Genomic DNA, 18,233 nt, shown 5'->3' on the forward strand with positions numbered 1-18,233 from the left:
CAGGCTCGATGGATGAAAAGTCTGTAAAACACCTCTCAAATTTGAACAAGATGCTCTGAACTTGCTCCTTATAACGTGCACTGTCAAGCTGCACAAAGACTTTGCCCTGACTCTGAAATTCTGCCTGCATGTGAGGAAAGTTCTGCAGGTCATTGTGTTGCAGCCTACTTGACAGCAGTTGTAGCTTGCTTTTAAATGTGTTCACTGAACTGATCATGTTGATTACATGTTTATCTTTACCCTGCAGCTCTAAATTAAAATCATTCAGCAGGTCAGTGAGATCGGTCAGGAATGCTAAATCCAATAGCCACTGGTAGTCCTCTAGCTGGGCATATTCTGCATGTTTTGAAAGCTTCAGAAAATCTTTGATTTCAGGCAACAACTCTGAGAATCTCGCTAAAAATGTACCTCTACTCAGCCATCTAACATCCTTGTGCAGCAACAGGTCTGTGTGTTCTGCACTTGTCTCCTCCAAATGAGCACGGAATAACCTTCTTCACACAATCTTCATTGCAACATCCATCACTTCTTTCATGAAAATCGTACCACACAATGCCTGCTGGTGGATTATACAGTGGTAATTAAGGAAGTCCGGGAAATATTCACTCTTTTTGCACAATGCAATGAACCCGCTAGTACGGCCCACCATTGCTGGAGCACCATCAGTTGTGATAGAGATGAGTTTGAAGAGGGGCAATTGGGTCTTGTTGACAAATTCCATGAAAGCTTGGAAAATATCTTCGCCTCTAGTGTGTCCTTCAATGGCAAAATGGTGAATAGCTCTACTTTTGCACCCATGTCTCCAAAAACCATTCTGATGAAAACACATAGCTGAGCCACATCCATGACATCAGTCGACTCGTCGAATTGAAGAGAAAAACATTCACACCCTTCAGTATCCTTCCTCAACTGCTCCTCGACATCCTCTGCCATTCCCTCGCATCACCGTGTAACAGTGCCACGGGATAATTGCATGTCCTTAATGGCAGCTATGATATCACTTTTATTCTTAAAGTCACCAAATAGTGCATCTGCAGCCTCGACGAATGTTTCTTTCACAACTTCACCGTCCTTGAAAGACTTCTTGTGTTTTGCGAGAATGTGACTGACACGATAAGATGCAATAGTTGCAGCCTTTCTCTTGGTGTTTGGCCTGATAAAATGGACTGCTGTGCTGCTAACTGCCCCTTCAATTCCCGGACTTTTCGGGTGCGTAGAGCTGATTTAGCCGGGAAATCTGCATCGTAGCTTTTTTGCACAGTCTTGAAATGCCGCTCCAAATTGCCCTTCTTCATTAAAGCCACGCTTGCATTGCAAATAAGACAGATGGACTTCGAATTTGAATAAACAAAACAATAATCCTCCTCCCAGTCTGAATGAAAATCATATGTTTTCGTTTTTTTGGCTTCTGCCATAGTTGCGTTTTACTTTGCTGCAGTCGCAGCGCTCAGCCTCACTAGTAGCGAGTCCCTACTAATAACGTAACGTGCCTAGCTAAAACCATAGCAACAAACCATACCCAGCATGCACAGCTAAATCCCTGGCGGAATTTGGATTAGCGTACTAGCATACTACTCTTGCTATTTCTGCCATATATTTATATGAAATAGTATTAGTAGTATGTCAGTATGCGATTTCGAATTTAGCTCCTGATTTCGTCGCTGTCATTTTTAATGGTTAACATTTTAAGTATTTGAGGTCTGAGACATTTGGGAATGGTGAAGAGAGAGAGAGGGTAAACCAGAGTGCAGTTTACTCTCGCGATCGACTGGTTGGGCACCCTTGGTCTAGCTGATCCCACAAAAGCTCAATGGGGTTAAGATTCATAACACTCTTTTCCTTATCTGTTGTCCAATGTCTGTGTTTCTTTGCCCACTCTAACCTTTTCTTTTTGTTTTTCTGTTTCAAAAGTGGCTTTTTCTTTGCAATTCTTCCCATAAGACCTGCACCCCTGAGTCTTCTCTTTACTGTTGTACATGAAACTGGTGTTGAGCGGGTGGAATTCAATGAAGCTGTCAGCTGAGGACATGTGAGGCGTCTATTTCTCAAACTAGAGACTCTGATGTACTTATCCTCTTGTTTAGTTATACATCTGGGCCTTCCACATCTTTTTCTGTCCTTGTTAGAGCCAGTTGTCCTTTGTCTTTGAAGACTCTAGTGTACACCTTTGTATGAAATCTTCAGTTTTTTTTTTGGCAATTTCAAGCATTGTATAGCCTTCATTCCTCAAAACAATGATTGACTGACGAGTTTCTAGAGAAAGCTGTTTCTTTTTTGCCATTTTTGACCTAATATTGACCTTAAGACATGGCAGTCTATTGCATACTGTGGCAACTCAAAAACAAACACAAAGACAATGTTAAGCTTCATTTAACGAACCAAACAGCTTTCAACTGTGTTTGATATAATGGCAAGTGACTTTCTAGTACCAAATTAGCAATTTAGCATGATTACTCAAGGATAAGGTGTTGGAGTGATGGCTGCTGGAAATGGGGCCTGTCTAGATTTGATAAAAAATTACTTTTTTCAAATAGTGATGGTGCTGTTTTTTTTTACATCAGTAATGTCCTGACTATACTTTGTGATCAGTTGAATATATATATATATATATATATATATATATATATATATATATATATATATATATATATATATATATACACACACACACATACATACATACATACATATATATATATATATATATATATATATATATATATGTATGTATGTATGTATGTATGTATGTGTGTGTGTGTGTGTATATATATATATATATATATATATATATATATATATATATATATTTGTCTTATTGTATATTTCTATATATACTTATATATTCTATTCACTTTTTACCTTTATTCTATTTTTTTTTTTTTTTTTATCATTATCTCTGTCTTGTTGTTGTATTGTTTGTGCACTGGAAGCTTCTGTCACCAAGACAAATTCCTTGTATGTGTAAGTATACTTAGCAATAAAGCTCATTCTGATTCTGATTATTTCTAAAAACGTGGATGCGGGCTGAGGAGTTCAGACCTAATGTGCATCAGAAAGCTTTCCCTCTAGCGGCAGATTACAGACATTACAACAACAACAACCTATGACGCTACAAAGTTTATGTACAGTTTCAGTTCCCAGTATACAAATTAATAATGTTCTATGCTGTATGCAATATTTGTTGCCCAAAAAAATCACAAATATAAATAAAAACACACAATTATGATATTAACTTAAGTATGTTTTAGAAAGTCAGCGCAGGGCTGTAGCACAATACTAAAACCAGTTGGGGAACTATCACACCAAAAGAAGTGTTTACACAGGAAGTGGTGTTTTTTTTCTATTGTTATAACATACAGTCTGCCTTTATCAGAGAACAACACCCCAAGGTTTGCGACAGCTGCTGTTTTTGAACAGCACAGTACAACAATGCAGCTCAGCAGAGGTAGGAATACAGAGCATTCATCTCTATTTTAAATGTATTATTTTTAGTAAAAGTAAATGATTAAAACCACTGTGAATCTTAAATTGATAGATATTGCGATTTCTGTAGATTTCTGTAGATACAGTCTTATAACAGATAACAAAGTGACTTAATTTTTTTTAATTTTTATTTTATTTATTTTTTTACATTTTGATGTATTGATATGTAAAATGCTCTTGCTTCTGTTGTGTAGTCATGTATGCTTTGCATTTTCATCAGGCAAACAAATTTGTATAACAAATGTCATGAAAGATAAGATTGCAATATAGTTTCATATGAGACATTTTCAAACTATGTTGCTTGAAAAAAGTGCAAAATTTTTTGCTATAATTTGTTGCCTGGGTTTTGTGCAGTGGAGTATTTAGTAGCAACAGTTACACGTATCAGGATGTGGTTTTTAATTTAGAAAAGGAACTTGACACAGTCTTCCCTAATATCAATAACAACCTTATAACAAAATAAAATAAACACCTAAAACAACTGTTCCAACACCAATCAAGTTATTAATAACTATATTCCTTCTCCCTTGCAGCTCTGCTCATTCTTTGCCTAGTGATTTCAGTGGGTAAGACTGGCAACTAGCTGTTATATTTTAAAATGTCATTCAACCCTCCATTTCTCTCAAGGAGAACATTGCATTTGCAATGGTGTCATGCAGTGCAAGTGCACTCACTGTTGCTAGATTAGAGAGAACCTGAGAAAGGACACATTTGAGAGGCATAACAAGCATTACCTTAAAGAGTAACCTCAGGCTATAGCTAAGGGCACTCAGGCTAGTAATTATAATACAGGTTCTCTTTAACTCATACATCTCAGGTGCACAGAGGGACCACAGAGTGACCTGCTTTCTGGATGTTTTAACACACTGCACACGTGAGGGTCTGTGCACTCATATTGTCGTCCCCTCTGCCTCTACTGATGACAGGCTCAGTCTTCAGAGCTTGTCGGAGGATGACTATGATACTCTTAGTAAGATGAAGGAGAGGTCTGTCAAATAAACTATGCCATTTCAAAAGTATTCTTTGTATACCCAAAAATTATGTACTAATGTATTATATTAATTACTCCAGAAATCCAAATCTGAAGATTTTGCTTGGATTGGAAGTGAAAACATCAAGATATTTGAAGTGTTTTGCACACATTGTCTACTAATGGCATCGACTGACTCTAAGCAATTACTCACGTAAACATTTCCAGGTTACATTTTACCCTAAAATCAAAAGGAATGAAAAAATAGAAATATATCGTTACTGTACACTAAAAAGTTACTTTAACAAAATGATTTAATTTAAATTAGCATAAATTAAAGACAGTACAAAAAATACCACCATGATGTATAAGCACATAATCATTTAAATAATACATCATTTACATTTATTCATTTAGCAGACGGTTTTATCCAAACAAATGAGGAATACAACAGAATCTATTCATCCTAAGGAGGCAGTAATACGAGAAGTGCTGTCATACAAAGCACAAGTAGAGAGGAAGGTGAGAGACAGTGGTAAAACAGTAGATTGAGAATTTTTGTTTTGTTTTTTGAAGAAGAAAAAAGACAGTTATTGCATTAATAGGACTGGGTCAAGTGCACCCAAAAGAGATGTGTCTTTAGACTTTTCTTGAAGGTAGCTAGAGTATCAGCTGCTCAGGTGGAGTTTGGCAGGTCGTTCCACCAGTGAAGAGAAATCAACTCTGTAGTGGGAAAAAGACAGATATTTAACTTGAGCAATCGCTGGGACCAGATCATTTACACCATTGCAGAATAGGACATTCCAGACTCACACATAATTTTTTATATCAGACGAAGTTCCACCATAATGCACCTCATGCAAAAGTCCACTGTCTCTGAAGCATATTTTATTTTATTGTGCTAGTTTTATTTCTTTTAGGAAATTATTTTACACAGCAAACACTTTTCAAGAGATTTTTAACAAAATCAACCCTGAATCAGTTTTAGAATTTTTATCGAAAATACATTTTAAAAACCTTATATAGCTTTTTAATATTGTACCCAGAAATGCATTTGAAGTTGTTTTTCGTAATTAAAATAGCCATGGAAGCTGGCATGGCGTTATATTACAAATTTACTCACTCACCACCAGCGAAGAACAGTTGTAGTGAAAGTTCGGGAAAGTGATTTTGCGCCTCTGTGAGATGGCACCACAAGGCGCCGCTGACCTGCTGAAAATTAGCTTCTGGAGGGCACATAGACTTAAAGTAGCGAGCATAGATAGGGGGTGCAAAGCCAGTGGTTGTTCTGTAAGCGAGCGTCAATGACTTGAAATTAATGTCGAGGTACCATTGCCAAGCAGTGCAGTTTGTTGAAGAGAGGTGTGAAATTGAGCTCTCTTGGGCTTGTTGAAGGCCAATCGTGCCGCCGCGTTCTGGATCAGTTGCAGAGGTTTGACTGTACAGTTGAAGTCAGAAGTTTACATACACCTTAGCTAAATACATTTAAACTCAGTTTTTCACAATTCCTGACATTTAATGGTAGAAAACATTCCCTGTCTTTGTCAGTTAGGATCACTACTTTATTTGAAGTATGTGAAATGTCAGAATAATAGTAGATAGAATGATTTATTTCAGCTTTATTACTTTTATCACATTCCCAGTGGGTTAGAAGTTTACATACAATTTGTTAGTATTTGGTAGCATTGCATTTAAATTGTTTATCTTGGGTCAAATGTTTTGGGCAGCCTTCCACAAGCTTCTCACAAAAAGTTGCTGTAATTTTGGCCCATTCCTCCAGACAGAACTGGTGTAACTGAGTCAGGTTTGTAGGCCTCCAAGCTCGCACACGCTTTTTCAGTTCAGTCCACAAATTTCCTATCGGATTGAGGTCAGGGCTTTGTGATGGCCACTCCAGTACCTTGACTTTGTTGTCCTTAAGCCATTTTGCCACAACTTTGGAGGTATGCTTGGGGTCATTGTCCATTTGGAAGAGCCATTTGTGACCGAGCTTTAACTTTATGGATGATTTCTTGAGATGTTACTTCAATATATCCACATAATTTTACTTCCTCATGATGCCATCTATTTTGTGAAATGCACCAGTCCCTCCTGCAGCAAAGCACTCCCACAACATGATGCTGCCACCCCCATGCTTCACAGTTGGGATGGGGTTCTTCGGCTTGCAAGCCTCACCCTTTTTCCTCCAAACATAACGATGGTCATTATGGCCAAAAAGTTAAATTTTTGTTTCATCAGACCAGAGGAAATTTCTCCAAATAGTAAGATCTTTGTCCCCATGTGCACTTGCAAACTGTAGTCTGGCTTTTTTATGGCGGTTTTGGAGCAGTGGTTTCTTCCTTGCTGAGCAGCTTTACATGTTATGTTGATATGGGACTCGTTTCACTGTGGTTATAGATACTTGTCTACCTGTTTCCTCCAGCATCTTCACAAGGTCCTTTGCTGTTGTTCAGGGATTAATTTGCACTTTTCGCCCCAAACTACATTCATTTCTAGGTGACAGATTGCGTCTCCTTCCTGAGTGGTATGATGGCTGCGTGGTCCCATTGTGTTTATTCTTGCATACTATTATTTGTACAGATGAACGTGGTACCTTAAGGCATTTGGAAATTGCTCCCAAGGATGAACCAGACTTTTTTCTGAGGTCTTGGCTGATTTCTTTTGATTTTCCCATGATGTCAAGCAAAGGGGCACTGAGTTTGAAGGTAGGCCTTAAAATACATCCAAAGGTACACCTCCAATTGACTCCAGTTAGCCAATTAGCCTATCAGAAACTAATTGGCTAATTGCCAAAAGCTTGACATCATATTCTGGAATTTTCCAAGCTGCTTAAAGGCACAGTTAACTTGGTGTATGTAAACTTCTGACCCACTGGAATTGTGATATAGTCAATTAAAAGTGAAACAATCTGTCTGTAAAAACTGTTGGAAAAATTACATGTGTCGTGCACAAAGTAGATGTCCTAAACAACTTGCCAAAACTATAGTTTGCTAATATGAAATCTGTGGAGTGGTTAAAAATGAGTTTTAATGACTTCAACCTAAGTGTATATAAACTTCTGACTTCAACTGCACATGTCCTGTCAGAAGAGCATTGCAGTAGTCCAGTCTTGATATAACAAGAGCCTGGACAACGAGTTGTGCAGCATGCTCAGATAGGAAGGGTCTGATCTTCCTAATGTTATACAGAGCAAATCTGCATGATTGGGCTGTTCTTGCGATGTGGTCCGTGAAGTTCAACTGATCGTCAAACAGAACCCCAAGGTTTCTGGCTGTCCTGGATAGTGTAATTGTTGACGAGTCTAGTTGAATGGTAAAGTTATTATGAACTGCTGGGCTTGCTGGAACAATGAGAAGCTCCGTCTTTGCTAGGTTGAGTTGCGAGGTGGTGTTCTTTCATCTAACATGAAATGTCTGCCAGGCAGGCTGAGATCCGTGCATTGTATAATAATATATATTATGCGAATTCGTGGGGACAATGGTCCTAATATTGGCTTCTATTCTCTAAAATAGGCTTCCATCAATTGTCTTTATAAATAATTTCTAAGAAATATAATTTCTAATTTCTCAGTGATTTTGGGTGAAACATGACCTGGATATGTTGTTGACAGATTTCATAATATTCGTCCAAAAACTACATTTGCTGCTGTTTAGGTTGGAGCTGATGTCTGCTAATGAGTCCAGCATTGAGAATTTCATATCCACGACACTGAGTTACTTGAGGGGAGAATAGTTTAGATGGTTTGGACTTGACTTGGCTGGATGGCCCCGTTTCTGAGCAATCTAGCAAAAGCAAAGAGCTGTTCATGAATTTTCTCAAAGCAAGGATTATTATTTTCAGGCACTCAATTTTTTTATTATATACCAAATATGATGAATCTCATGTCATTTACAATCTTCTGTATTGACTGCAGAGTCTAAGAGGAGCGATTGAAGAAGAGACAAGTGTCTCTGTTTTCCAGTCTCTACTTCTTTCCATGTCTATACCAGACCACACTGACCATAGCAGCATGGTCAGTTATGATGAGTGAACACTTTCACAGTAAGTCTCATTCTTCAGCATCATTCATAAGTGTCGCTTATTTCTCAGTGTACTTAACGTGTTTTTTTCCTTTCAAAAGGTATGTGGACTTCATCTCCCTTCTGCCTGCTCATCTTGAAAATGATGGACCATACATTGTAAATTCCTTAAATGTATTTAGTTTTACAGTTTGTCATAATAGTCAATTACTGTATTAAAAATATGATGTGTGTCGACCGGAAAAATACATTAGCGTCCCGCATGGTGTGATTTACCCATGTTACATGTTACTGGATTAACATCCCAATCCTTCCAATGAACTAATCATAGGCCTAACACCAGGCTTACATCACCCCCAATATTAGGATAGTGGTCCATTCATATGGGGTTTTCATTGGTTGATTCAACTTAAGCTTTTACATTCCATCCCACCAGTTTTAAATATTTGGTAACATCCTTGCTTGACACTATCCCTAAAATGAGAGGGAAATGGTAATGTTGCAAGAGAAAGTCCACTGAAAAAAAAAAGTACTTTATGTAGGAACATCTGAACTGATGAACTGGTTTTATGTCAAAAACATTATTTAACTACCACCCCTGGAATTCGCTAGTTCGCTAGTTCAAATCCCAGGGCGTGCTGAGTGACTCCAGCCAGGTCTCTTAAGCAACCAAATTGGCCCGGTTGCTAGGGAGGGTAGAGTCACATGGGGTAACCTCCTCGTGGTCGCTATAATGTGCTTTGTTCTCAGTGGGGCGCATGGTGAATTGAGCGTGGTTGCCGCGGTGGATGGCGTGAAGCCTCCATACGCGCTATGTCTCCGTGGCAACGCGCTCAACAAGCCACGTGATAAGATGCGCGGGTTGACTGTCTCAGACGCAGAGGCAACTGGGATTCGTCCTCCGCCACCCGGACTGAGGCGAATCACTATGCAACCACGAGGACTTAGAGCGCATTGGGAATTGGGCATTCCAAATTGGGAGAAAAAGGGGAAACCCCCCCAAAAAAAACAAAAACAAACATTATTTAACATGTCTGACATCAACCTAACTAATTAAGTTACACCAACAAAATGTATTTTAAGGGTTAGATCAGGTATAAATAGTTCCTATTGCCGGTTAACAATTTTTAGTGTATTGTGAAACCAGAATTTCTTCATAAATTGGTCATAAAATTTCACAAGTCACATCAATAGATAAACACAGTCTCCTATATATACAGGTGCTGGTCATATAATTAGAATATCATCAAAAAGTTGATTTATTTCACTAATTCCATTCAAAAAGTGAAACTTGTATATTATATTCATTCATTACACACAGACTGATATATTTCAAATGTTTATTTCTTTTAATTTTGATGATTATAACTGACAACTAAGGAAAATCCCAAATTCAGTATCTCAGAAAATTAGAATATTGTGAAAAGGTTCAATATTGAAGACACCTGGTGCCACACTCTAATCAGCTAATTAACTCAAAACACCTGCAAAGGCCTTTAAATGGTCTCTCAGTCTAGTTCTGTATGCTACACAATCATGGGGAAGAGTGCTGACTTGACAGTTGTCCAAAAGACGACCATTGACACATTGCACAAGGAGGGCAAGACACAAAAGGTCATTGCAAAAGAGGCTGGCTGTTCACAGAGCTCTGTGTCCAAGCACATTAATAGAGAGGCGAAGGGAAGGAAAAGATGTGGTAGAAAAAAGTGTACAAGCAATAGGGATAACCGCACCCTGGAGAGGACTGTGAAACAAAACCCATTCAAAAATGTGGGGGAGAACCACTACGCACAGACGTATGCAAGACATGGGTTTCAGCTGTCGCATTCCTTGTGTCAAGCCACTCTTGAACAACAGACAGCGTCTGAAGCGTCTCGCCTGGGCTAAAGACAAAAAGGACTGGACTGCTGCTGAGTGGTCCAAAGTTATGTTCTCTGATGAAAGTAAATTTTGCATTTCCTTTGGAAATCAGGGTCCCAGAGTCTGGAGGAAGAGAGGAGAGGCACACAATCCACGTTGCTTGAGGTCCAGTGTAAAGTTTCCACAGTCAGTGATGGTTTGGGGTGCCATGTCATCTGCTGGTGTTGGTCCACTGTGTTTTCTGAGGTCCAAGGTCAACGCAGCCGTATACCAGGAAGTTTTAGAGCACTTCATGCTTCCTGCTGCTGACCAACTTTATGGAGATGCAGATTTCATTTTCCAACAGGACTTGGCACCTGCACACAGTGCCAAAGCAACCAGTATCTGGTTTAAGGACCATGGTATCCCTGTTCTTAATTGGCCAGCAAACTCGCCTGACCTTAACCCCATAGAAAATCTATGGGGTATTGTGAAGAGGAAGATGTGATATGCCAGACCCAACAATGCAGAAGAGCTGAAGGCCACTATCAGAGCAACTTGGGCTCTCATAACACCTGAGCAGTGCCACAGACTGATCGACTCCATGCCACGCCGCATTGCTGCAGTAATTCAGGCAAAAGGAGCCCCAACTAAGTATTGAGTGCTGTACATGCTCATACTTTTCATGTTCATACTTTTCAGTTGGCTAAGATTTCTAAAAATCCTTTCTTTGTATTGGTCTTAAGTAATATTCTAATTTTCTGAGATACTGAATTTGGGATTTTCCTTAGTTGTCAGTTATAATCATCAAAATTAAAAGAAATAAACATTTGAAATATATCAGTCTGTGTGTAATGAATGAATATATAAGTTTCACTTTTTGAATGGAATTAGTGAAATAAATCAACTTTTTGATGATATTCTAATTATATGACCAGCACCTGTGTATATATATAAACAACAACAACAAAACATTTTCATGTCTTTTATTGAACACACCATATAAACATGTACAGTGCCATATGGGGGAATAAATATGTGAACCCTTCGATTTAATAACTGGTTGACCAATCTTTTGGCAGCAATAACCTCCACTAAATATTTCTTGTAATGGCAGATCAGACCTGCACAACGTTACTTAGGAATTTTGCACCATTTCTCTGTACAAAACGGTTTGCGTACAGCAATATTGTTGGGATATCTGGGGTGAATCGCTCTCTCTTGAGGTTTTTCCTGTTTTATTGTAGCCCCTAACCCCAGCCCTACCTCTAAACCAAACCAGTACTAACAAGGATGATCCATCCTCCTTGGCTAAATCACATAAAACTATTAGCCCATTAGACCTGAACCTTGTGTTTCACCTGTCCCTGTTGCTTTATAGAACAAAACAGTCCAACACTGGCAGGATCAGCAGGTTGACCTGCAAAAGTTGAATCTAGCCATGCCTGCTTTTCTACAAAGGTCACGTAGAAGGCATTACCACAGGGACCATCCAAGGAATGATGACTTGAATACAGAGGAAGAAAAGAAAGATCACATCCACGGTGTGGGCTTAATTCTGGCCAATCAGGTATAACCGTGGATAGCATTATTTTAGGATTAATTATTTGCTTCATCAGGGACGGCTTAGGCAAAGTGATTCAGTCATCTGAAACTCTTATCCTTTCAGGTGTGTCAGGCCATTAAAAGTGGACAAGAGCAGTTCATTGCTTTAACAAGTTTCTCAGATGTGCAATGCCTTGTCAAGGAGGTAAGTGATGCATATTTTTTAAGCAGGTACTTAATTTGGAAAGTTAAACTACTAAGTAGATTACAGATGGCTAATGGGTAACTTAAAAAGATACAGTAAGTACAAGATGGCACTGTTCCAAAAGCTAGTGAGCTGTCTTGCTGTCTACTGCTTACATAGGTATCTGCCTTCCATGGCAGCCTGCTAAACAAGATAAGTGAATGATTTAGAATGCCCAACATAGGTAGCAACTCTGCACGCCACACAAATAGTGCTCTGCACAAGGGGACTCGACTCACAACTGATTACAATGAAGCTTGATGTTAGCATGTTGCTAAGCTCAAATGTGATATTCTAATAACCCTAAATATACAGGTGCATCTCAATAAATTAGAATGTCGTGGAAAAGTTCATATATTTCAGTAATTCAACTCAAATTGTGAAACTCGTGTATTAAATAAATTCAATGCACACAGACTGAAGTAGTTTAAGTCTTTGGTTCTTTTAATTGTGATGATTTTGGCTCACATTTAACAAAAACCCACCAATTCACTATCTCAAAAAATTAGAATACATCATAAGACCAATAAAAAAAACATTTTTAGTGAATTGTTGGCCTTCTGGAAAGTATGTTCATTTACTGTATATGTACTCAATACTTGGTAGGGGCTCCTTTTGCTTTAATTACTGCCTCAATTCGGCGTGGCATGGAGGTGATCAGTTTGTGGCACTGCTGAGGTGGTATGGAAGCCCAGGTTTCTTTCACAGTGGCCTTCAGCTCATCTGCATTTTTTGGTCTCTTGTTTCTCATTTTCCTCTTGACAATACCCCATAGATTCTCTATGGGGTTCAGGTCTGGTGAGTTTGCTGGCCAGTCAAGCACACCAACACCATGGTCATTTAACCAACTTTTGGTGCTTTTGGCAGTGTGGGCAGGTGCCAAATCCTGCTGGAAAATGAAATCAGCATCTTTAAAAAGCTGGTCAGCAGAAGGAAGCATGAAGTGCTCCAAAATTTCTTGGTAAACGGGTGCAGTGACTTTGGTTTTCAAAAAACACAATGGACCAACACCAGCAGATGACATTGCACCTCAAATCATCACAGACTGTGGAAACTTAACACTGGACTTCAAGCAACTTGGGCTATGAGCTTCTCCACCCTTCCTCCAGACTCTAGGACCTTGGTTTCCAAATGAAATACAAAACTTGCTCTCATCTGAAAAGAGGACTTTGCACTGGGCAACAGTTCAGTTCTTCTTCTCCTTAGCCCAGGTAAGACGCCTCTGACGTTGTCTGTGGTTCAGGAGTGGCTTAACAAGAGGAATACGACAACTGTAGCCAAATTCCTCGACATGTCTGTGTGTGGTGGCTCTTGATGCCTTGACCCCAGCCTCAGTCCATTCCTTTTGAAGTTCACCCAAATTCTTGAATCGATTTTGCTTGACAATCATAAGGCTGCGGTTCTCTTGGTTGGTTGTGCATCTTTTTCTTCCACACTTTTTCCTTCCACTCAACTTTCTGTTAACATGCTTGGATACAGCACTCTGTGAACAGCCAGCTTCTTTGGCAATGAATGTTTGTGGCTTACCCTCCTTGTGAAGGGTGTCAATGATTGTCTTCTGGACAACTGTCAGATCAGCAGTCTTCCCCATGATTGTGTAGCCTAGTGAACCAAACTGAGAGACCATTTTGAAGGCTCAGGAAACCTTTGCAGGTGTTTTGAGTTGATTAGCTGATTGGCATGTCACCATATTCTAATTTTTTGAGATAGTGAATTGGTGGGTTTTTGTTAAATGTGAGCCAAAATCATCACAATTAAAAGAACCAAAGACTTAAACTACTTCAGTCTGTGTGCACTGAATTTATTTAATACACGAGTTTCACAATTTGAGTTGAATTACTGAAATAAATGAACTTTTCCACAACATTCTAATTTATTGAGATGCACCTGTACATACCCCACACAAATATTGGGTAAATAGTACATTTTAAATGAGATAGCGTGATTTTATTCAATAATTTTAGCATACAATAAAATATAAATATATTTCTAATCAACATTTTTCTCACTCCGCCTGCAGGCGCGCCTGTGATGCTTTAAAATGCTGCCTATGGGGGCAGCTCACTACATTTTGGAACAGAGAGGATGTTTGATGAAGAAATTCTATTTCATTTGTGTCTCTTTGTACAGTTGTCATGGTTACTCGCGAAAGGCTTTGGTGGTGTAGATGTTGTCTTCGTTGATATAGATGTCTTCGGTAACTCCATATGTGCCGATAGCACTCAGGATGAAAAGGCAATTGTTAAATCTAAGGTGATTATGCATTCACATCATGGACACCGAGGTCATGGTGATTCACATCACATAAGGGATCATCACCATAGCCATAGGGATCACCATTACTCTTCTAATCTTCCTGTCCATGATGAGGGTCACCATCATCACAGACATCATCATCATGGACATCATCGACATGGTCACCACGGTCACCGCCACCATGGTCACCACCACCATGGTCATCATCACCACCACCCCTTCCAACAACTCCTTAAAGCATTATGGCCACGGAGGGAAACCAGGGTTTGGAGTGACCTCAAAACTGCACAATAAATTTTTTCTAATCATGCATTTTTAAATGTAAATCTGTGTTTTAACCTTGACAATTTTGTGCTTTGCCTATTAAATGCATTTTTGGTGTAAAACTGTATTAGAATGAGAACATTTGTATGGTTTATGATTTCATACATAATCATTGTTATTGCTAAGAAAAAACTTCACAATATAATAATATTAAAGAACTTGTGTTGCCAGAAAGCTTGATAGCAAATGAATACAGCATTATAAAATAAATATGTAGCCCAAATATTTTAAGTGTCTCAAATTTTTATCTTTGACTGCAATGTGGAGCATTTAGTCGAAGCCTGAGACCTGGGACCTACAGTCCATTCGCTGACCGTCTGATGTATAATGCTCACAAAATGTCTATGAGCAGAATATTTTCCACTTTGTTTTATGTTGAGTTATGTTTGTAGGTGGAACATAAATTATCAACACAAAATCTACACAAATTTCTGCTAATTTCTTCTGTGTTTTTTCTAATTGATCGTGGACCGACAATGCCGAGCAATTAGTTTTTTACCACGGAGGTAGATTATTTGTGTTGTGTAAATTATTTCAGATCAAGACACCCCTAAATGGCACATAAAAACACAACAAACTGTGGTTTACATATCGGTCAGACAGTCTCTTCCCTGTTTAAGTGGGCGGTTCTTGACCAGAATAAGTTGCCAAAGTTGACCAGACTATGCTTAAAGTCAAAAGTCTGGTAATGTGAAGCTATGCAGAACTGAGATTTTATAATTTACTGTATCTATGTACATGTGGACTTTTCACAGTTCATTATACTCTAAAACTAATTGTATGACCAAAAATACGGGTTCCACCAAAAGCTTATTAAAAACAGGCCTGGATGAACCACTCCACAGAGCTGTCCCCTTGAGAGGCCACTGGCTTATGAATTCAGGAGCGGCAGGTGCAGGCATTGCTGCCCAGTGGCTTTGCTTTATGCATGAGTAGATTTATGAGGCTATTACTTGGATGTCCTGGGGTTTTTCACATAAACACACACACACACATATAGTTCACACACCTGGTTCTCAGGCTGCCTGTGGCTCAGAAGCGCAGTGACACAGTAGGTATGTACAAGGATCCTGCTGTTTCAGGATTTAATTGAGAGCAGTTGGAGATGCAGGTAAATTACAGGCCATTTTCTCCTTGTGTGAGAACACAGTTCCTTAATGTCATCGCAGCATCACAAGCTGATGATTGTCATTTAGCATCTTTCTGGGGAAAATGTGTGAGTTAATGCTCATTGCACTAGAAGTAAACCATTTGCAGTCATATTTTAAAAGAAAATTGATTTTACTAGTAAATAGGCACAATTTCAGTCATGCTTCAAGCGTATAGGTGACATGTCTAGCGGCATGACATGGTATTGGAGCGTGGCTATGGCTGCCCACTTAGAAGAAAACAACTGAAAATCAAGTCTTAGTTTATATTTACTTATATATTTTTCTCTAATCTATTCATATCACAAAAGTAAATGCATGCACATTCACCCCTGAGGCTCATATACATTACATCCATTGATACACATCTGCAATTTTGTTTAATTAAAAAAAGACTATGGGTGAATCAAACTCAGGACCCTTCACACTTAAAGCAAAATCCTTACAACTTGACCAACAAGCTTTAATAAAAAAGGGAATTTCACATTACCTTTTAAAACAAAGTGATGGCCATGTATACATGTGAACTATTTTAGGTTGTGACGGTAGTGTTTCAGATATAACAATTTTATTTCTTCTCATATTGACTTTAGTTGCATCCCACATATCCAAAAATGCCCATGCACCTCAGGATGGCATCCTAGTAACGCCACTGGCTATACTACATTTAAAAACATTTTAAAAAGCATTTTGCAAATTATTTCATAATTAAGTGTTACATATTAATTGAGAGGTAGTTAAAATACCTATACATGTAGGATCATTAAAAATGAAAAAGAAAAGTGAAAAAAGTTATTAAAAATGGTGCGAAACTTAAAAAGAAATGGCGACCAATCGTAGCACCCAAAATGTACCTTTCCTCTTATACATAATATACATTTTAACCTAAAATCTTGATGTTAGTAAAAAATAAATTGTGCATCAACTTGTGTGAGCCCTTGTGTTGTAATGCATGAATATAAGATATAAAGCCTATGCCAATTATTTCCCTTCATTTCTCTGACATTTGAATAAAAAGTCTTTCAAAAAGTTACACGATTATTACATCAATACCCAAGTGTGAGTAAATGATCCATGTTGTGCAAATGAACCATATGTCTATTTTCTCTCTGGTGAATTAGAGAAGGGGAAATTGGAAACACAAGATAATTGTCTTTTAGTTAACTTTTTTGGATGAAGATATAAATAGTCCACATAGTCCCAATTTAAGTGTGCCTTTGAGTGTTTAAAGTTTAGTCACTATTAATCTAAGTAAAACTTTTACTCAAGGCTCAGGGCAAGCTAAGAGTGCTGTGAAATGTTCCTCTCTGTCCTTTCATTAAAATGGAAATTCCAATTTGAAGCACCATAACAAGCAGCAGACCGTTGCTACATCTTTGCGGCATAAATAAACTGTTCCAATTTAGCCACACTTACAGAGGACAGAATGTACCAGCACCCTTTCAGAAACATCAAATAATCTTTGGACAGTGATCAACTACTGTGATTAATCTTACAGATCTTCTACTGACACAATCTATTGTTTGATTTAATGAGCATGTTTACAGAAAATGGTGCTATAAATCTCTGGCAAGCCACTGGCCATGGCAAACCAACTCTGGACATTACCGGCCACTGTTGGCTAATATTAATTTATGTTGTCCATTGTTTCATTTCACTGGTCTGATTGCAAATAAGAGTTCCATGTGCTGCGTTGGTAATTTATTTAGGCATAAAACTGCAAAGCCTGCAATTGGTTAGAGGATGGTTAATTACTTAAAGTCCAATTGAGCAAATGGGTCATGCATCTTATAGCACACGATTAATTTTGTTGTCTGTTTGCTCCAATAAGAGGAATGGAATTCTCATAGAAAAAGGTTTATAGAACTAGGCACAATGACATAAATGAAGTAAATTTAAGTGGTGATTGTCTGTGTAAAAGTCACCACCACAAAAGGGTATTGTGGGTTGTTGCCAGGGCATTGCTATGCAGTTGCCAAGGCATTCTAAATGGGGTATTACTCAGGGCAGGGGTGGATTTAGGCAAGGGTGACCCCTCCGGAGATGGCATCTTGCCGGGGGCGGCATGAGGCGCCCACACAAAAAAGTGGCCGCCTTGAAGTCCACCAGCCATCTCATCTCCAACCACCCACAACCCCCAGCCACCCCCACAAACGCTTTCAGCTTCTAAAGAACAGTGATAAGAGGAAAAAACTGAGAGTATAACCCATGGTTTGAGAATAAAGAGCTGACTAACAACCTTTTGAACTTTTTTTTTTTTTTTTTGCTCTGTTGAGCTAAAATGGTTGGCAGCATTGTTCATGAAATTCAGATGTTAGGGATATCTTGTAATTAACACAGATGGTGGCGCTGGCTTTGTTCAATAGCCGGACAGAAATTAAAATGGACAATGTGAAGCTGTAGAC

The 18,233-nt window shown here is 38.6% G+C and overlaps 1 pseudogene; it reads left to right on the top strand.

Annotated features, from left to right (window-relative positions):
- The first annotated feature begins 3,327 nt into the window (after nucleotides 1-3,327).
- Nucleotides 3,328-15,108, top strand: LOC127419933 (acidic mammalian chitinase-like; annotated as a pseudogene).
- The last annotated feature ends 3,125 nt before the right edge of the window (nucleotides 15,109-18,233 follow it).

The sequence above is a fragment of the Myxocyprinus asiaticus genome, chromosome 29 (assembly GCF_019703515.2).
Source record: "Myxocyprinus asiaticus isolate MX2 ecotype Aquarium Trade chromosome 29, UBuf_Myxa_2, whole genome shotgun sequence".
NCBI lineage: Eukaryota > Metazoa > Chordata > Actinopteri > Cypriniformes > Catostomidae > Myxocyprinus > Myxocyprinus asiaticus.